Raw genomic sequence first — 22,094 nt, 5'->3', positions numbered from 1 at the left:
TGGGAAGCCAAAACAGAGGTACGGACCATGTGTGCCATGTAAGCTGTCACTGTTGGGAGTGGTCCAGACCAGCTGCTCAAGTGCCACCGGGAACCTCTTAGAAATGGAGTCATAAGTGCCACCCCAGACTTACAGAACAAGTAGATTTCCAAACTCCTGCGTATGCAATGCTGAAGTATCTGTCAGTCCCGGCCACCATAGCCCCATTTTATTAATGTTGGCAGACACTGAACTCTACATACGCCCATCATCATCATCGCCATCATCACCCCAGAGGTAACGGTAACAAGCAGAGGCCTTTGTACAAGCCACGGGTGTTCCGTGACATCCTTGGAGCTGGTGTGGAAGAGCACACACACGGGCCGCTCCTGAACTTCTTTCCACGATGCCATTAGAAACGACACACATGTTTAACAGACTTCCCATGTTTTTCTCCTTGACTGACGTCTCCCCACCCAATCAGGGTGAGGGCCGTGATCAGAGGGGTTGTTGACTGACTGTTCCACACAGGCCACAAGACTTCTCAAAAACATAGGAATGACAATCTAGATAAATATCCTGACACTTTCTCCTTGATCTCTCCCCTGCCTAAATTCCCATTTTTACTGTTTTCTTTGAGGTTAAAAATTAATATTTTCTTTGTGGACATGTTCTGTCGGGGCATGCCTCAGAGGCTGCTCAAGCAGCTTGTTATCATTTCCAACTTAATTGGCTCTGGTCCCTGCACCCGTGTGGTATTCGCCTGCCGCAGGTTTCCCATCGATCTAACATCAGAGGAAGGAAAAAAAGACCATCTCATTGGCTGCCCAGCATGTTTTCCTGTTTCTTCTCATAGCATAGCCACCATGGTTCAGTCATGGGCTGATGTTGTCTTGGGGCTAGGGTCTGAAAAGTTTGCGGTTACCAGGATGACTTGGACACACAAGAGGATCGTGTCTTTCATTTGTCCATATTCTTTGGCTATAGTAACGGCTTTGCTCTGGCATGGAGGGATTTCAGCTGCTCCCATACAGCTTGGAAATGAATGATGCTATTTCCTTTGGAACAACATTAAATTTGGAAAGATTTGAATTTGTGCGATTTTCCCACTGATAGTGTGTTGTGTTGTGTTTTGGAGGCTCAGGAGTGGAAGGAAGGTTTTCATCTCCTGGCAGAAATGACATTTGTGTTTTTAGTTGGTGGTCTCAAAAATCTGTCACAATTGTGTGGCGTGTATTCTGCTGCCCCAGCCAGCAGAGGAGATGGTCGATGTGTGTATTCCTATCAACTGCCCCAGCCAGGAGAGGAGATGGTTGACACAGGCTTATGGAGTTGATCCTGGGAATGGGTTTAGCCAGTATCCTATCCCTTTATAAGCATTTTATCTTGTACAACAAAGGCTCTTCTCGCTGCTTGCCTTCATTCTTATTTCTTACCCATGTTAAACTTACCAGTATTCCATAGTTCCAGGCTCTAGGGAACCTAATTACCTAGAGATAAATCTGAGTCCATTCTGAAAGTGTGCTTACCGGACCTACTCACGCCCACCCAGGGGCCATTTAGAATCTGTCATTTCTGGGACTCTTGGGACTTGAGACCAGCTCTTTCTTTGGACATTGCTCTGTTTCTCTCCACCCCACTCCCAGGCAACTCTCTCAAGTGTGTCTTAGTCCTCCTTTGCTTATAAGCAATAGAGAAAGGTCAGTTCAAAAACTTTGCTTCTGTCTAAGCGAGGGTTGTACTCCAGTGATAAAATACCAGGAGCAAAAACAAGTTGGCTGGAAAGGTTTTATTTCCTCTTTCAGCTTGGAAAAGTCAGGGAAGACTCTCGAGACAGGATGCAATATAAAGGCCATAGAGGAATGCTTCTGACAAGCTTGTTCCTTGGGCCTTATTCAGACTGCTTTCTTATTGTCCCCAGGACCACAAGCCCAGGGGTGGGTGCCACAGACTACTGTGAGCTGGGCCCTCCTACATCAAGAAAATCACAATTATCAATGAAGAAAAACCTCCACAGGCTCTTCTTGCGGGGGGGCGGGGGTATTTTCTCAAATGAGGCTCCCTTTTCTGAAAGGACTCTAGCATGTGTTAGGTTGACATAAAACTAACCAGCACAGTATTCAATCCTACTTTGGGCTCTCTTGGTTTCCAATACGGAGTGTTCATTTCCTTAACTCTCAGTCATTCTCCCATGATGAATATGCTGGTGTCTGCTTCTGTGCAGATCTAAGTATGTCTAAAGATGGAATTTCAACTCTGGCTTTCCCCTTTGTGGGCCAGTCTTTTGAACTGAAAATATATGAGCAGAGACTCCGTATGTATTCTGCTACTTGTGTTTGTTTGGCTGGTAAAGTAGAGGGTAAGGGACTATTTGCAGATATCTCTGGGAATAGTGTGAGCATACAAGAGGGCCAGGGATAATAGGCTAATATCACAGAAAGTGAAGACTGGTAAGGGCTTCCAAGCAGTTTGCATGATTCAATTATGAAGAGGCATCCCCCAGGAAGGACTTTGATTGTCCATACCTGACACGTTTTCATGTTTGTTGGATTAAAAAAAAATCTATCTCTTCAAGTATTCTTTGTAAAACCAGGGCATAGATCGTCCACGGCAGAGCCTTTTCCTGCATTCATTTCTTCTTTTTCCCTCCTCTTGCTTTTTCTCCATTTCCATTGCAAGAAGGAACATCTAGAGACAGACACGGTCTGCATTTGGGGATGGCAAGAGCAGGGCTGTGTCTGCAGAGTGTCACGTGGCCAAGTACAGGTTCACTTCTGCACGGAACAGAGATGTTTAACTCAGTCTTGTGCTCTCTCGGGAGCGGGAAAGACTCTCTCTCTTCCTTCTCTGTCATCGGTCAACTACTCTAAAAGTGAAAGAATGGCCCAGGAAAACAGCATCGAACAGTCACTGCTGTTGTCACTCTGAAGCTTGGGAGGCGACTGCTCCTGTTTCCCTCAGAGCGGCACTGGGAGAGCCCGCTACAACCTCAGCTTCCCTCCCTGTATCCACAAGCATTGCTCCTTAGCACACGAAGGACGACTTTGAACTCCTGATCCTTTGGCCTCCATGTTTCAACTGCTGGGATTGCATGCATGCACAAGAACATTAATTTTTAAGATGGTTTCCTATTATTTCAGAGGTCACCAATTAGTATTTCCTAAAACAAAAAAGAAATTTTTACTTAAAATTATAAAGAAAGCTATGCATGGTATCCAGGCTATAACCCTAGCATTTAGGTAGGCGCCAGGAAAACCTCAACCAAGGTTAGCTTGAGCTGTTGTAATATGAGGAGCGGGGCTGCATCCACCACCGGGCTAGCTTTACCCGAAATAATTACACGGAAACTGTATTCTTTTAAACACTGCTTGGCCTGTTAGTTCCAGCCTCTTCTCGGCTAACTCTCGCACCTGGACTAACCCATTTCTAATAATCTGTGTAGCCCACTAGGTGGCTTACCAGGGAAGATCTTAACCTGTGTCTGTGTCCGGTAGGAGAATCATGGAGACTCCCTGACTTAGCTTCTTTCTCCCAGCATTCTGTTCTGTTTACTCTGCCTACCTAATTTTATGTCCTATTAAAGGGCCAAGGCAGTCTATTTGTTTAGCCAATGAAATTAACACAAGCCAGAAGGCTCTCCCCATCATTGAGCTATGCAGTACGCCACTGCCCCAGAGAGCCATGGAACACACACACACACACACAGACAGACACACACTGGGTCAGGAGGGAAGAAAGCAAAATACATACCTAGGCATAAATTTAAAATTTCAAAATACTTTTTGGAAGAAACCAAGGATCTAAATAAACGGAAAGTTATTTCCTATTAGTGAACTTCAAATTCTAACATACTAATATTGTTTCATGAGTCATAACAGGAGAATTATGTGATGCCAGACATTTTGGGGGCAGGTTTCAAGGCAGGGTTTCCCTGTGTAGCTCTGGCTCTCCTAAACCACATTGGACTCGAACTTCACCCCGAGTACCATTCCCAGAAGTTTCAAAACTAGAGGATCTAGTTATTATCTCATACAGACATCTCCGGAAGTGAAGGTTGCAAAAGAAGCTCAGAGCCCTGTTTTCACCGCAGTGCCAACCTTGCATGCTCTGTGGCCGCTTTTCTCATGAAAACAACATTTGTGTGTGTGGGAGGACACTTCTACAAGAGCGAAGGAAAAAAAGGAAAGAAAGTCTAAAACAGAGATGAAAATCAAAGCTAAGGGTCTTCCAGGCAACTATGTGTGGAAGGAAACAAGGGTGCCCGCGGCAGGCACCTAACTGGATGACGTATGGCTTCTTTTCCTTAAATTATGGAAGAGTCATGCAGTAGAGGGACGGATATTTCATTTTAATCTTTTACATCTGTTCACCAGGTACCGAAGGATAAAACAAGATAAAGTGACGCTCTCTTGAGAAGTCCATATTTTCAAAGGCTTTTGGCATTAATGCACTTATTAATTGTCATAGATCGCTGCTGTCATCAAAAAGAATATTGTATAACGTATAGTGATCTTTATGGGAAGCAGGGAGAGAATCTCAAATATCTATCTCAACCTGAACCACTCCAAATGAAAAACAAAGACCATTAAATCCTTTCCGTCTCTAGTAGGTCCTAAATGTTGTTTATTGGGGCTCTTAGTTCACCCTGAAAAACGCTGTAATTATTGAAAGTGTCCAAGCTGTTAACTGGAAAACAACATATGCCACATTTACATAATGATTTGCATATAATTTCCATGTAATTCACTTAATGTCAAAATGTACAGTTACGTTTCTAGCCCCTCTGCCTTTTCCCTCATGCCCTTCCCCGGTCCTACCATCTTAGTTAGAATACCAGACGTGCTGAACGCTGGTTCCGAGACGGCCAGTCGGATGCAGTGAGTCATCCTGGCCAGAAAGGGTTGGACAAACATTTTTACTTTTCCTGACTGGATTGACCAATGCGTTTAAACAGTGTGGGTACCAGTTACTGCTTTCTTCTTGAGCCAAATGCGCAGATAAGCTACTGAGGATTCTGTGAGTGTTCGTGTGAGCACACGCATCTCCTCTGTGCACATTGGCGCAGACGGTATAGAGATTGCACTCACAGATGCTCTGGATTCCGGCACTGTCATTTCCCGCATGGGCCATCCAGTCAAGTAGGAAGACACCCCTGTGTTTGTTTCATCATCCATCTGAAGAACCCAGCACAGAGGCTCACAAGCACTTACAAAGGGTAATGACTTCCGCAGGCCAGCATACACACGCACTGTGCGTGTAATGGAGTCAGGAACACCAAGTGTATTACCAAGTGTCATACCAAGACAGGGAAGCATTCTGACAGAGCGCTGGACTCTCACTCCTCGATTTGGTCCCACCTCTACGTGGAGCGAGGCTGGTTGCTTCCACTTTGTAGATGAGGGGGTGAAGCTTTGGCGATGTCAAATATTCCTCTCACCAGACAAATACGTAGTTGAGGTCAGGCCAGGGAGCTGCCCTTTGTCTTACACTTGGGTGGAACTCGGTTTCTTATTCATTCACCACTAGACACAATGCTTTGCAAGGGGACTTCAAATTTTACTTTTCCCCAGTTGGGAACTGTGTCCCTGTGCCTGCCGTTGGAGACAAGTTTGCCACCAAGCTGCCTTTCAACGGGACCCCTTGTGGCTTTGTAATTGCCGCTATCTCTTTGAACATTTGGAATTTGTAATGAAGTCACTTTCCAGCCCTGATTCATCCCAAATTCAATATTCTGTTTCCTTTCGGCCTTTCCCCCCCAGCAATGAAAAGATCGGTAACTTTATAAACCATCTGAAAGCGCGGTGGAAGTTTCCTGGGGCTCGGAGCGTTGTGTTATGTTATCTTTGGAATAACTTTGAAGTCCCACCGGTGTAATGGAAGCCGCTATTATGTCATGAAGCTGATTAGCATGCCTGTGGGAAACATTAATTGATGCTGACATCATAGCTGGCTTTGCAATCAGTCCGTTTGTTTTGCTTCTTTCTGTCCCCCGCCAACCCATGTTCTTAATGTAAAGGTGGTGGACCACTTTCTAAGAAGGGTAACGGGACATGTATGGATGAGGCCAGAGTCAACCAGCAGACTCAACCTCCAGACAGTGCTGGGGGCAAATGACAAAACAAAGGCTTTGGCAGAAGCTTGGGGAAGGGGGGGCGCGGCTGCTGGCCCTTTGATTTGCTTGGAAAGGTTTTGATTTAGCTGGCTTTCAGACCCTTGATATATAAAACTTTTAAACTCAGTAGTCAGCATGGCTGCCTGAATCCATTTGGTTCCAGTCGTTTATGATTAGGCTGATTGCTGGTGGCTGGGGTACCGTGGGGAGCCTCCCCGGCCTTCACTGAGTAAGACGATCACATTCCAAGCTGTCTTTTCCTTCTGTGCGGAAGTGCATTCCATCGGCAAAGAAAGCTTCAGAGAGGAGACACGGTGGACTCCTATCACCTCAAATTGTTATTATTTAATGTACACAAAGTGGTATCTTTCCATTCACCCTGCACAGTTAATTTATCCACCAACTTTTTAAAATGATGTATTAATCCGGCAGCATCTTTCCTCTTACCTTTTTTAGGGATAATATTTTCTGTTACATGGAGGTTCTCTTGGGAGGAGGGAGAAATCCCAGGGAGTGTCTAGAGCCCACGTGATGGGGAGTGGGAAAGTTCTAGACAGTTCTAGATTCAGGACAACCTGGTCTTCTTACTCCCTTTGGAGCATCTGTGGCCTGCTCTCCTCCCTTGGGATTACCACCATACCTCCATGCCACCTGTCTGTGGCTCCCAGAGGATGCTCAGGAGATGGCCGTGATCATCGCCCTGTGTCAAGTTTTGGCTGGGTCGATGGAGACCTGGTGTCTGTGGTGACCCCAGGCAAGGAAGACTGAGAAGGACAGTATTGCTATTGTTGTTTACACATTGTTTTATTAGAATATATTAATCGCACATCACAATTTCATCTTGACATTGACATACATACAAATGTATTATATGCTTTGTTTGTATTGTGTCTGCCTGCCTCTATTCTCCTACTGGTCCTTTGTTCTTCTCCAATGGCCCCCCCTTTACTTCCATATCTGTACTTTAAACCTAGATTCCATCTATGAGAGCATACACATGTGGGGTTAGAGCTGTCTTTTAGTTACATATATAGACAGCTACAGTTTTTCTCCCGGGAGCTGCCTGCCCCTGTGCAAACCCCCGATGCTCCCTTTGGAAGATGATCATCACACAACATCTCGCTGCTCATTGTCTTCTCCCCACCAGGCATAAGCTGTGCAAAAACAGGAACCTTATCTGCCGTGTTCACTCCTTTACTGACGGTATTGGGCACATAGCAGGTACTCAACACCTATCTCTCGATTGAGTGAGTGATTCAGCCAGAACCAAGCAGAAAACAGATTCCTGCAGACTCTTCAAGAGTCTGTAATGGGGAGACAGGGTAAGGTTAAAGGTGTGGAGAAGAGAGGGTGGAGCATTCGGATACCAGCAAGGGCAGGAGGCTCAGGAGGCTGCCACCACTCCAAAATGGTAAAGGACAAAGGAAATCCACTCACGGCAGGGCATGCCTATAATTCCAGAACTTGGGAGATGGATTTAGGACAGCTAGAGGTTCAAGGTCACCCATGGCTGGCAAGTATAGAGATCAGCCTGGCTCTGAGAAACTCTGTCTCAAATAGGAGGGGGTGGAGAGAAGAAGAGGGAAAGTAGAAGGGAAAGAAAGGAATGAAGAGAACTCAAAGGAAAAAGTGGACGGTTAGAGTCAGCAGGATCTGGAATGCTGGAGGACAGGAAAAAGTGGACGGTTAGAGTCAGCGGGACTGGAATGCTGGAGGACAGGCCATCTGCGGAGAACTGTGGTCACAGGAGGTGACCCCCCAAGGAATATTGTTCAGAAAAGGGGAATAGTGGAGACTACAACCTCAACCTCCCTCTCCCCTTCTTCTCCAAGAGTCTTTAACAAACTCAAATGAAACCTAGATGCCAGGTGCATCTAGCAAGTCTCACATTGGCATTTCTCAGTTACAAATGAAGCAAAGAAGGGCAGAGGAAGATCAGGGTGGGACAGACCAACATCCTCAAAAAACTCAAAATTTGGGGTTACTTTGAAATTTGGATTTTCAGGTTAGAGATGCTGAGCCAGCAAAATCAATGCAAGTGTTCTGAGATTGGGACCCTCCCAAGCCAGCACGCTCCCAAGTAGTCTCTCCCCAATCAGGAGCCTTCAGAATCAAATCTCTCCAAAATCGGGACCCTCCAAAATCAAGACCCTCCCAAATTGGGGCCCTCTCAAATCAGGAGCATTTCTGACTTCAAGCTTCTTGACTAAGGAATACTCTTTTTTTGTTTTTATTTTTTTACTATGTAAATCCCTCTGCCAGCAGATGACCAGATAGCAGGAAAAGATCAGCCTGAGCCTCACAGCCTCTGCTGGAAGAGGAGCCCACACATGCTGGGGTCCCGCTTGTTCCCACACTGTGACATCACTAACAATCTTTGAGGTGCTGTTTCTTAACCGAAGTGGAAGCAAGACCTTCAGGAGAAGCTGACCCAGCAGGCTGAGCAGCAGAGGGCCATTGAGAGCAAGGCAGCCATCCTCCTCACACTTCTCTGGTCCTGGAAGCATCACTTCCTCAAGAACCGTGCAGTAACGCTGCCACCTCTAACTATGGCTGGTTAGGTGGTCCACACGCTCTAACACGATGCCCAGGGAAACCTGTGCTTTGAAATGTACTGATGAGAATCATACAAATTAAAGGCTGCAATTTCAGCGGGGGAAGTGATTAGGTATTGTAGGCAGAGTTTTCCCGTGTTGGCAGCAGCTCCCTAATATTCACTCAGAAACTTAATGTTAACTGTAAATGCTCAGCTGATAGTTCAGGCTTGTTACTAGCCCGCTTACATTTAAATTAACCCATATTTATTATCTATACTTTGGCATGTAGCTAGGTGCATTTTTTTTTTTTTGCACGGCATGCCCATCTCGCTTCTCCCTGTGTCTGCTGGCAACTCCTCTAACCCTGCTCTTCTTCATCCCGGTATCCTTAGTTTGGTTGTCCCGCCTATACTTCCTGCCTGGATACCAGCCAGTCAGCTTTTTAATAAATCCAAGTGACAAATCTTTACAGTGTACAAAAGGATTATCCCACAGCAGGATATTCGGTAGATTAGCTGATTTTCCCATCCCAAAAGGGCTCCATGAATATGACTTTTACTTGAACGCCTAGACTACTGAGGTCCGAATGGAAGGTGGAAATTACAGTTAGCCCACACCCAGAGAATTCTTGCGTCACCTTCTGCCAGACAGCAGGGATGAATAGCACAATTCCTGCCTCCTCAATTCAGAACTGCCAAAGATAGACCAATAGTGCCTCCATGAATACATGAAGTTCTATTGAGTGGTTAGACAAGCGACCCTTCAGATTCCTGTCTACAAATCCTCCCTCTGTCCATTCATCCCCCTCTTTCCTTCCTTCTTCCCTCCCTCCCTCCGTCCCTCCCTCCGTCCCTCCCTCCGTCCCTCCCTCCCTCCCTTCCTTCCTCCCTCCCTCCCTCCCTCCTTCCCTTCCTTCTTAAGGCTTGGTATTGGTATAAACAAGCCCAGATGACCTCGCTCTCACAACCCTTGCTCTAGCCTCCTGAGTACTCTCAAGCTACGCCTTCCTCCCACTTTGAAATTCTGCATTTCCGTGTTTTCATTCAATTCCTACAGCTGCCCGGTGGTATAGTATTTAGCCTTTGTTACACAGGAGGAAGCCAATTAAGCTAAATAAGCTTCTGTTAAGCAGAAGGCGACTGACACACAGCTACGCAGTTAGAGAATGGTAAGGGTATGATAGCCAACATTTACCGAGACTTTCTGAGAAATGTTTTGTTTGATTTTTATTTCTGTGTCTGAGCGTAAGTCCATGCATGTGCTGGTGCCCATAAAGGCCAGAAGAGAATGTCAGATTCCCAAGAGTAGATTTACAGGTGCTTGGGAATGACCTGATATGGATGCTGGGAACTGAAGTCCCATTCCTCTGAGAGAACAGAAAATGTTCTTAAGTAATGGCCATCTTACCACACCCTACTGGGACTTTAAAGTAATTGGTGTTGTATTGAGTTTTGGGATTATGGCTATGCCCAAAATACAGCACCTCTGTGAAAAACAACCACATATTCAAATAATTAGAATAGTGTTTAGAGAATATTGTGAGATCTGCCTCAGTGCAACAGGAAGAGAGGAGGCAGACTCACAGAGAGTGGACTTGCAGCTGGTGTAGGGATGAGTGGGGACTTCCCTAGCAGATGAAAGGGAGCGGATGCCTCATGGACAGGGAGACCACAGAAGATGAAGGTGTCAGAAGAAACTGTATTCTTGGTCACCAACAAAAAATCCATAGTGGCTGGGTGGTGGTTGGTGCATGCCTTTAATCCCAGTACTCGGGAGGCAGAGGCAGGAGGATGTAGTTTTAGATGCCGTAATTAGGTAATTCGGCCTATAGGCCTCTTTCTGCAAGCTCCTGATAGCACCCACATTCAAATGATTACCATTCCTTCATCAAAATGAGTGAATGTTCACACTAAGTGGGATGCAGATGCTAACTAGCCTCAGATTGCGTCATACCACCAGAGAAGCCTGTACCAAAGGCTCTGTGCTTTGGAACTGTAGACTAGAGACTGAACCTGAGCACACGCCACTTCTCCGTACCCCTTCTGAAGCCAGCTCTTCACATCCAGCTCCATCAGGTCAGATGCTGCTCCTAGAGAGAACCCCATTTGTACCTCCCGGTACCAGAGAGAAGATGTTTCTTAGGGGTTCCATGAAAGGCAGATGCTTGTTTGGGACTGAGGATTTGTTTGTAACTTGGGTCACTGACTACTGCTATGTCCCTTGCTGGTGGAGCTGCAGTGTGTAAGCTCTCATAAACTTGGGGTGAGGGGGAGCAGGGACTCCTGCTTCCTGCTTCTTACATTTCTCTTTATCAGTAGTATTAATACATTGTCTAATCCCACTTCCTCAATTTGATCCACGTAAAGTATCCACATTTTCTTTCGGTTGGCACCTCCCTGCTCACTAGGAATGACATCACACACAACAACTCTCCTTACTCCTCCATGGAACCGATATGCCTATTCTCCTGCCTGTCCCCTCACCCCTTCCCACCATTGTGGGTTTTTTTTTTTTGATCTTGACTAAGTAACCATTATATACCCTGAGGTCATAGATGCATTTATGCCAAAAGGCCATGAATTAACCTCTAACTGACATCTTATTTACTAAAATTCTTCTAACTATATATCTGATTTTCATTCACTTAATTTGTCTGATCTTCCTATATTTATATATTCTGTGACATTGTGATCCAATTCTCCCCCCTCCATGTTATGGATCAGTTTCTCTAATTATCAAATAACGTGTCTTTCCCCCATACCGGTGAACTAGATAGCAGTGTATATAACATCTGGTTTGGATATTGGTAAAAATCTTATGAAATATTCAGATTTATTTGGGAATATTTTGTAAGTGTATAGTGTTAAGGCATTCCATCCATGAACATAGTATGTCTCCACAATTTCAGTTTCCTTTTGTGCCTGTAGTTTCTTCCCCTTTCTTTTGAGGAGGATCCATGCTTTGGCTGCTGTGTGTCACCTGCTGTTATAAATAGCCTGTGTCTGTCATCACCACGTTGCAGCCTGCTGTTATTAACGCGAGGCCCCGGTAGCGGCTTGCTTATCATCTGTCTTGAAAAAGAACACATTCAAAGTTCCCAGTTTGGACTGCTTTCTGCTCTAGAATTCCTTACCAGATCACGTCCGTTCTTTGCTGTTAAAATTTCATTTAAAAATAAATTTTAAGTATTAACGTTACAAAAATTGATGTTTATACTGAGGTAGTCAAGCAATGGTTGAATGCCTCAGTGTGGTTAATCACACTGAATTTTCTTGACAGTGTATTTACATTCCTCAGATATATTGTAACTTGATCAGCAGGGTTAGTTTTAAAATGCATGTTGAATCCACTAACTATTTTTCTTAGAATAACCACACCTCTACTCTAAAGGGTTTTTTTCTTGTTGTTTCTTCTTTCTCTTACATGCAATTCTTCATATTTTTTTTTCTGCTGGATGGTTCAAAGAGGCACTGAGTGTGTGTGTGTGTGTGTGTGTGTGTGAGAGAGAGAGAGAGAGAGAGAGAGAGAGAGAGAGAGAGAGACAGACAGACAGACAGACAGACACAGAGAGAAGGAGAGAAAGTGGGAAAAAGCGAGAAGAGTGAACATGTTTGGCCTAGAAGGAGAATATGGAACACATACAAACAGAATTTGCCAAACAAAAATTATTGAAGCCATAGAATCAAGAAACAAGAAGAGCCAAGTGGTTACGTGCACCTATAACTTCAACACTCAGGGGCTCAGGAGCACAGACTGAGCTACATTCTGAGACCCTGTCTCAAAACCACAATAAAAAAATAGATCACAATGAACAGAAGAATAACAGGTTCTTTAGGCTCTCTGACATTTACAAAAATTGAAGGTCGCGTGCAGAGCACATTCCAAGGCTTCTTGTTTTGATTTGTTTTGATTCTTGGTGAGGGCTGCTGTTTTGGTTGATCCTTGCCTGGGACATGGTGAATGAGAAAGAAGCTAGCTCTGGGCCTCAGTCATGAGGTATGGATACCAACCACCTGACATATTCAGGGGGATCAAATTCCTAAACCATCAGAGCAAGAAGAGAGAGAGAGAAAACGTCTGGTCTCTGTGTTATACTGGGGCTGTGCCAGGTTTTCAGTATCTCATTGCATTTAGTCCTCAGAACTTCCCTAAAAGGAAATGGAAGTTTGAGGAAGCCAAGTAAATACATTAGTGACTCTAGAGCAAGGACCCAAACTGCTGCTGTCTCACCCTGAGAGGTGTGGGTCCCTTCGTACTGCGTATCTGTTAGTCTAGTCTGTCCCTCCATCTCCCTTGGTCTATAGCCTTGCTTATTTATTTACCACCAATCAACCCTCCCAATCTTTTTGCTATGGAAGGTCCATGGATAGAAGTTGCCAAGAGAGCCCAAGTTAGCCTGTCAGTGGTCCTTGTCCCCAACCCTGGGAGAATCTCAAGGCTGGCTACCACAGGAATCCAGGGCAAGAAAACCGAAAATCTCATGTGTCCTTGAATCAGAGGAGGATCTCAGAACAGAAATTGCGTTCACAAATAGAACAAGAAAAGCAGATTCTGTAAGTTTGCTGTTTCTACATTCCATTCTCAATTCTTTTTCTTTCTTTTTTTTTATTTTTGGTTTGTTTGTTTGTTTGTTTTTCAAGACAGTGTTTCTCTGTGTAACCCTGGCTGTCCTGGAACTCACTTTGTAGACCAGGCTAACCTTGAACTCACTGAGATCCACCTGCCTCTGCTTCCCAAAGGCTGGGATTAAAGGCATGCACCACCCCTGTCCAGCCCATTCTCAATTCTTTTGAGGAGTGAAATGACCCATAGCTGACCCAAGAAAAGTTTGAATTGGGTAGAAAGTCTCGATTTAAGTCTGGAAAAATATCATATATTTGTTATGTAAGTAGAAAATAATAATAATGATGATGATGATGATGATGAATTGCAGATATACACACAGAACTTAGCAGTCAGCAAAACAATTTTGTGTTCTTTATTTTTGTTATCTACCTGATCATCTCATTAGCAGGCAACTGCTGGTTTCTTTGTGTGTTTGTGTATGTATGTATGAGTGTGTGTATATGTGTGTATATGTGTATATATGTATGTATGTATTTATGTGTGGATGGTTGTGTATTATCTGTGTATATGTGTGTATGTATCTGTGTATATGTGTGTATGTATCTGTGTCTATATGTGTATGTGTGTGTGTGAGTATGTGTATGTATGTGTGTATGTGTATATATGTGTGTAAGGGTGTATGTATATGTGTGTACATGTCTATATGTGTCTATGTGTGTATGTGTATATATGTGTGTTTATATGTGTACATGTGTGTTTATGTGTGTGTATGTGTGTATTTATGTGTGTGTCTATGGGTATATGGGTGTGTGTATACATGTGTGCTTGTGTTTTCTGTTTTTCAGAGAGAGATTCTGAGACACAGCTCTTCAGCAAGGATACTACCACTTGCCTGTCTGTCTCCAGATCCTCCACTGTCTTGGCATCTTTGTCAAGCAGCTGGGATATCTCCTATTGAGAAGTAGCGTGTGCTTCTATGACGCTGGCTTCAATGTCCGACTTCTTTGGTTTTCCTTAGTCAAAGGCTGTCAGCAGACAGGACTGACACTGGGGCTTGAAAGGCTTGCCCGCGCGTGCATGCTGCTGCTCCTCTCTTGTTCCTCAGAGGTTATCAAGAGAAAGACAGCCCCAGCTGGACAAGAAGAGAGACGACAAACCAACCTCACCCAGCTGTGATGCCCAAGCCGGGTCCTGCCGGAGCAGAGGCTGATACCTGCCCAGCAGTTCCGGAAGTTATATTTGCATGTGGTTGCTCATTTCAGCCAAGCGATTCAGTTGGGCGTTACACAGCAGTACCTGGCTGCTACATCTACAAAATGGGGAGTGAGTGATGGGGCTAAAATTGGAACCCAGCTCTTTCGCTCACAGTTTTACACCCTTGTACAGTCTCGGCTGCTTTTCATGCTGAAATCTATTTCCTTAGATGTGAAAATACCTTAGGACCAAGCTGTGCCTCGTTCATCTTTCGTTCCCCAGAGTCTAATTTAGCACGTTGTATAGGCAGGCACTCAGGAAATAGTTATTAAATAAACACAACAACAGCAACAACACCAAAAAGCCGCCGCCACCAAAAATTCCTAACAGGAATCTCTCTCTCCCTTTCTCATTGCCTTTCTGTTTTAATTAATAAAAAACAAAGTAAAACAGGAAGGCACATTTTATACGGTAACTAAAATCCAGCTTCTAAAAATAGGTCTCCTAACTGCTCAGAGAGGGCATGTTCGTCATTTTCTTTGCTGACATCTGTCCATATGTGGCATATTTCCTCTCTGAAGAAAGATCAAACCCCATAAAATGCATCATTTATGTGGCCCTCCCCATTAAGAAACAGCATGGCGACCGCTAATGAGAAGCAAAGGCCAAGGCTGGAGTTCCCTTAGTCAGTTTGGACAGACTGGGGTAAAAATGGTTCACCCCTTGGGAGCCCTACACAGGGCAACAGCAAGCCTCGGGCCTGACCCCACCCACCCCTGGCTCACCCTTGTCCCCACTCCCGGCCTCCACAAACAGCTTGCAGTAGAGAATTTCTTGCCTCTGTTTTCTTTTCTTTCTTCTTCTTTTTTTTTAAATCTCAAAAGTCCAAGCGTGTTGGCAGAGGTGGCTGTGACATTCGCAATTCTCCATGCCCCAGTCCATTCCATTTTCTTCCCTGGTGCTTCCTCCATGGTACAGTAAACCTCCAGCCTGACAATAATTACAGCCAGAATAAAGGGACGAGGGTAATGGGAATGAAGCAGCGGTGTGATTGCCTTTGCGTTGTTTGTAACCGCTATTTATTCAGTCCCAGGCAAAACTCACCCAGTAATTGGCTGACAATGGGGAGGCAAATGCCAAATCCCACAATGCTGATATTTGGGCTTGTTGAGGTTTTAGAGCTTTTATTCATATTTTGATTAAACAGCTGGAGCATTAAACTGACATACGAATGTATACGTGGTCGAATTCTGAGGCATTTGTTTCTGCCCCCATTCAAAATATCGAATTTCCACCAGCAACACAGTTGAGCTGTGAATACCGTGGTCTATTGACTTTCAAATGGGTTCCTCCTCTTTAGCCCTGTTCATAAAGACGGCACCTCGGGGAGACAACACGGACACCTTTTAACACATCAGTTTTCAATAGGATGTTTCAAAAAGGAAAAACGACAAAACAAACAAATTAAAAAAAATACCATTAAGCCCACATGGTGTATTTTGCTCCCTGCATTTAGATTTTCCTCTCTTTTAACTTTCCAGCCCATTTATAAATAGAGTCTTTCTTGAAAACGTCTGCTTTTTCTCCTCCAGGAAAGGAAGCTGGGACACACGGGTGGACTGAGATACACAGCATCCCCTGTCCTTGTGGAGAAAAACTAAAATTGTTGTCCCGAGGGTAAGAGTTGTTTTGCAGCATCTGGTGTAAGCACCAGGAGGAATAGTTGTTCTCTAGAAGGACTTCGACCTTGAAATCATGGCGGGAAACAGTGATTGCTTTCTGTGGTCTATACAGTTGTTTCTCTGCAGGAGCTTCACAGACTTGGCCTGACTTTGGTCACAAGATGGTCCCGGCACACCTGGAGAGTCCTGCCTTATTGGGTAGTGCAAACAGTGCACCATAAGGACTAAAGTTGTAAGGGTGTGATGTTTTCTGATTGGGAAGAGGGTGTGAGGAACTCACTTTACCCAAAAAACAACCTGTGTGTAACAACCGATAAACATGCCTTTGCACAGATGTTTGAGGTTCAGTTCATAGAAACTGCTCCTCCCTGCTGCCAGAGAGCCTAAAAGTCAGCTTGGAGTGACCCTGTTTCTTTGACTGACACACACAATACAGAACACCCAAACATTTCCTCTAGTCTAAAGAACTAGAAACCAAGACACTTACTTCCTATTGCATTAAAAACTTCATGAGACGAAGACTATAAAAGGCAGTTGAAATGTGTACTGTGCATGTGAGCAGAGCCCCCAAGAGCACACACACATAATCTGCACAACAATATACAATAGGTTTGATGTGTTGCCTGATAGGTGCTTTTGACCTATCTTCTCTTGAGTTAACCAAAGGTCTAGCCTAGGGCAACCAGTACTGTGTTGTCCCAGGAAATGTTCAGTGGTGACACCAGAGTAAGAAGACCTAAACTCAGGGAACTTTTTACTCTGTATTTATAAAGGTCCTCTTGGTTTAATGGGTAGAGTGTTCAGTTGGTGTACACGTGACAAATGTAGAAAGAATATGTACTAGAAATAGTACATCGTGGATACTAAGGCTATCTGCATGTGTACGTGTGCATGGATCTCTGCTGAGAGAAGATGAAATTGCCCCAAAGTCTTTCTTTATATACCAAAGCAGATTTTCTACTTAGAAGATATAAAGTAGTTTATCATATTCACGTGGCCTTGAACCTATTCCAATAAAAAGTATGAGGCGTTCAGTCTGTGGTTCTGAGGAATTGGTTAGTACAGGCAAGGGGAAGAAAGTGGAGTCTTGGAGAAAGTCTCACCATGAGTAACCCAGAGCCAAGGCTTTCCTTCACATACATTAAGTGATAGAAGTCTATGGATAAGTGTGTCCCTGCTCCACACACTAGATACTCTGCACATACCTAGAGACACTCCACACATCTATAGACACTCCATGTCCTTAGAGACACTCCACACCCTGCAGACACTCCACACACCTATAGACACACTATACCCTGCAGACACTCCACACAACCCAGAGACTTAATACTCTTAAGAGATTAAGTCTTAAACATGAGATGGCTTGTTCAAGATTGTCACACTACTAAGGTGCGAGAGTCAATAATGAAAACCCTGGAAAATGACCGATAGACATCTATCACGTACCAGTGTTTGGAACTTCCGCTGCGTATTACAGAGATTCAGAAGTGCATAGAAAGTCTCCATCCTCAGCTGAACATCGGGGGGGCACCCATTCAATCCCCATAGCGCTAAAGCAGAAGCCAGCCTATGTGAGAACCTGACTCAAAAAAAGGGGGAGGGGAGTGGGGGAGGGAAATTAAAGCCACCAAGTTTACCACTGAGGCGAACGTAGAAAGGAAGTCACAAACTGAGGAAGCAATGGATCGGTACAAGGAAGAGGTTACTCTGACTCAGGCTGACTGTTTAGGGGTTCTCCTCCAAAGCAGGTACCAAGTAAAAGTTTCGAAATTTATTTGGAAGGTGATCTCAGGACGCCTGGACATGCAGGAAAGAGGACAGAAAGGGCAGGCAGTCACGACAGGATGTGTTACACGTTACTCCTGAGCAGATCTAGGCTCATTCCCTAGGGAAACTCTACAACAGTAGAGGACATGGCTTGTTGGCATCCCAACCTTTGGAGAAAGAGGTAGGCATATTCCTCTGTCCTGCCCATCATCCATCCCGGGCTGCTTCGGAGACCTTAGCTGGGTACATGTCCTGCACACGCCACCAGCAAGATGCTTTCAGGAGACACCAGAACATGTTCTTGAGGATATCCTTGTGTGGAGATAAGTATTGGGTAAACATCGAAGCCCCTATCCTGGTCACAAGTGACAAAGTGTCACAAAGGAGGGAGGTACTGCTAAGCTAGGTTCCCAGCACGAAGAGTAGGCATTAGGAAACAAAGTGCCTACTGCAGGGGTCTAACGATGCATCTCTCCAAAGGGTCTGGCAGGCTCCATCTCAGGGGCATAGCTTGCCAGAGATGCTGAAGTCAAAATCTCAGGGACATCAGCTGTTGGCGTCCTGTATGACGCGTTCCTGTCCCGATTTCCAGAGTTCTCCAAGCCACTTGCCCTGAGCTGCTCTTCCTGCCTGTTTGTCACCGCTTCATCCTGCCTCCCTGCATCCTGCCATTGAGGTCTTGTTCATCCTGAGAGCCTCAGCACTAAGTTCTGGGCTGAAGGACTTTGCCTAGTCTCTTGTCATTGGCCCAGCACTCTCCCAAAGATTCTAAACAAGCCAGCAATAAACTGCTGTAATCCACAGTATTCCTTTCCCAAATCCCCAAAGCTTCGGAAACTCTAAGGGTTTTGTTTCTGTCTTCCTTGGTTTGTTTGTTTTGTGCCCTTTTTTTTTTTTGATCTGGTATAGTAACAGAAACAGTCTTAAACTGACACAAAGCTATTTATAGTTTTTATTTGATCTAAATATTCATACTTCTCACTGCATAAATATTCATGTCTTTGCTTACAAAATGCAGTCCCAGACCCTGCTGGGATTTTATATAATAAGTGGTCTGTGTACCATATTTCTTCTCTAAAAGCTGAATGATTCTGAATTATACAACACGTCTGGCCTGGGGGACTCTGTTATGGAATGAGAGTCTGTGATAGCAATAACGACAGTGGCCACTTCTACCGGCCACAGTTCTTCACGTATTCTGTGCTTGAAACTTTCATGAGGACAGGATGACAAAAGCTGTGTCGTTATCTGCATTGTCCTTCTACCACTTAGGGAAGAGACCTTCAGAGGTATTCTGTAATTTGCCCAAGGTCACACAGCTAGTGAATACCAGAGCCAGGATTTGAAGACCAGGCAGTCGGCACTGTGAAAGGGTGCGTGTCCAGGCATGAGGCTGTTCATGGCTCGGTCTCGTGTCACCATCTGCCTGTCCCTGGATGCTCTCTTTGGGGCAGGCTTCTTCTGACGCTGGATTCTGGGCTCTACCCACCATGCCCCATTCCTAGATCATCCAGATCAGTTGGTGTAGACTTTAGGTCTGTCTGAGGGGCAGCTTTAACAGCTTTAAGCAGCTTTTTGCTTCTTCTTTGGTGGTCCCCAGCCTGTCTTGATCCACAGTCTCAGAAGGAACAGCTTGCATTTGGCAGCCCAGCCCCTCAATCCTACTTCACTGCATCTACCTAGCCATTTTTCTTTGTTGCCTGATCCTTCATGGTTAAAAACCACTCAGGTCTGTGCTCTGGATTATGAGACCTTGTGTGTGGCCAGGCCTTAGTGACAAGAGGTGGCAGTCATTAACACCTGAATGCAGGGGTCAGGGTCTAGGCTGTGACGAGCTTACTTATGAAATGACTCCCACACTCAGTTCTGCAGTGGCACGTAGCACATATTCCCACAATGCCAGAATCAGAAGGGAGTCCAAGAGGAGAACACCAGATCTAGAGTCAGCCTTAACTCTGACAATGACAAGCAACGTCAACCGTTTGGTGGCTGCCTGTCCCTATGATAGCACATATGCCTAGGTGATCCTCACAACAGCCCAGGGGGGAACGGACTGTTCCCCAGTCTTCCTTCCGTGTGACAGAACTGAGGGACTGAAAGTGGCTCATCCAAGGTCTCACACTCACTCTACCAGACAGCTGCCACCAGCACAGCCAATTCACAAACCATCCCAAAAACCAGATGCAGAAGGAAATACCGCATGCGTATTCTTGTTCACACAGGTGCGGGATGGGGTGACATCTTAATCTCCCCGAGCTCTGATCGTGGGACTCCAAGCTGTAGCCAGGTCACGAGCAATAGCTAGCACGTATGTGTTCTTTCCATGTGATGATAAAAGGGATCACTCTACTGATAACCCAAGCAGTTTCAACCGGTAACTATATCACACCCATTAACATCCATTAGCTGATGGAAGTCAGATGACCAAACCCAGCATCCCAGACAGGACCCCTCCAGTTGGCCAAGGCAGGCAGTGTGGCTAAGCCCGGTGTCCATGGAGGAGGGAAGCCAAACCCTTTCATCCTAAGCAGGGAAGGGAAGCGGAGTGAGCGTGTGTTGAGAGACATGGATTCTTCCACACCAGCTACAGAGGGCTGCCAGGAATGCCTGGGGCTTTCCAGCACTAAAGCCTCCTTTTCAAGCCTTCTCCTTGGCAGTTATAAGCACTTAAGACAGCCGATCCTTTGGTCACACAGCAAACAATGTCTGTGGAGTCTCTGCACCCCGCTTTGCTTTGAGTCAGACGGTATAAGCTGCTCCTACACCATGCGGGACAGTAAGTAGCTGAGCATCTCGGAGACTTACATAGCCCTGCATCTCCTTCCCCCTGCGACTCAGATCTATTATCAAGGGACCCACTCTCTCATCCCTTCCGTACACATTCCTCACCCAAGTACACACGTGGCTTCTCTGTGCGGCAGGCCCACCCTTGAATGTCCTGGAAGGGTTAGTTAGAAATCCCCAAGCTCTGAGGCTGTTTGCAGTGGGAGAGGTCCAGGTAGGACCGAGTCACGCTAGACTCCCTTGTCTGTGTTTTTTTCCAGCTCCTGACATTTGGAAAAGGCTTGAGCATCTTATTAATGTTTGCTATTTTGATCTTCTCTGTGAGATGATAGGAATAACTGCAGAGTCCTTGAAAACAGACTTGCTATTTCCCTTTCCAGAGGTACAAAATCTGAAAGTCTTGTTAAGTGCTGGGACTGCTGGCCCTCAGGGTCAGGGTGTTCAAATATTGAAGACTCACGGATCCTCTCACTGTGGTGTGCCTACTCACAGGTGGCCTCAGGGCATCCAGGAAACCACTCCCTAACCAACAGGGATCACTCAACAGGGCTATCATCCTGTTCTAGAACTTCCTTTTCACTCTACCAGTGAACTGACAGTAGAGTCACTGAGAGCACAGCCCCGTCTTCTGCGCCCGCTCTTAGCCTGTGTCTCAGAGACCCGCAGTCTCCTCGCTGGAGCCTCTATCAGCGAACACTTTCACCACCACCACCCCCCCCCATGAATACCCCTTGGATCCTTTTGAATCCTCCTGTGATCCCTCACACTAGGCAGAATTCTGGCTGGGCTCTGCTGCACACACCCGTGAGGTTCCCTCTGTGTGAGTGTGAGAGGAAACGATGCAAGGGCTGAGGTACTGATCGGTTGCTTTGGAATCAGTCGGTGAAGTCGCCCTGGGTGAGCATTTATAAAGAAAGATTTTCTTCTCAGAGTTTGGTCCCACCTTACTTGAAGGAGTGAGCTGACACTCTGTGGGAGCATTTGTGGAGGGGATAAAGAAGTTTATGGAAGGATAAGCAAGAGCACCTCATTTGAGGAATGATAAGGAGCCATGACAGGCTTTCCCTTCCCTGTCAGCAACCACAAGGAGACCAGCCTAATTGACCCTTGGCTTCAGCCTCCGAAGAACCTAAACAGAGCCCAGCTGGGCCAAATCTCAGTGTCTGGCCCACGGCAACACTGAGCAAAGAGGACAGTGAGTCGCTGGACTTATGCTCAGAGGTCACACAGCAATGGAAGACTACAGTGTCCTCTTTGTCAAGCACTACACACAGAGCACACGCTCACATCTTCACTGTCGGTTTGATGGGGTTTGCAACCACCAAGGAGATGGCTCTCCAGAGTACCTGTGAAGGCATTCCCGGAGCCACTCAGCTGAGCTGTGAAGACTCATCCCAGCTGTTCAAGGCTCCATCAATGGGCTGGCTTCCTACGTGGGATAAACATGAAAAAGCAAACTGAGCACAGGCA

This window comes from Microtus pennsylvanicus, chromosome 6 (assembly GCF_037038515.1).
Source record: "Microtus pennsylvanicus isolate mMicPen1 chromosome 6, mMicPen1.hap1, whole genome shotgun sequence".
Taxonomy (NCBI): Eukaryota; Metazoa; Chordata; class Mammalia; order Rodentia; family Cricetidae; genus Microtus; species Microtus pennsylvanicus.
The sequence above is the reverse complement of the archived record's forward strand: the minus strand, read 5'-3'. Positions refer to the sequence as shown.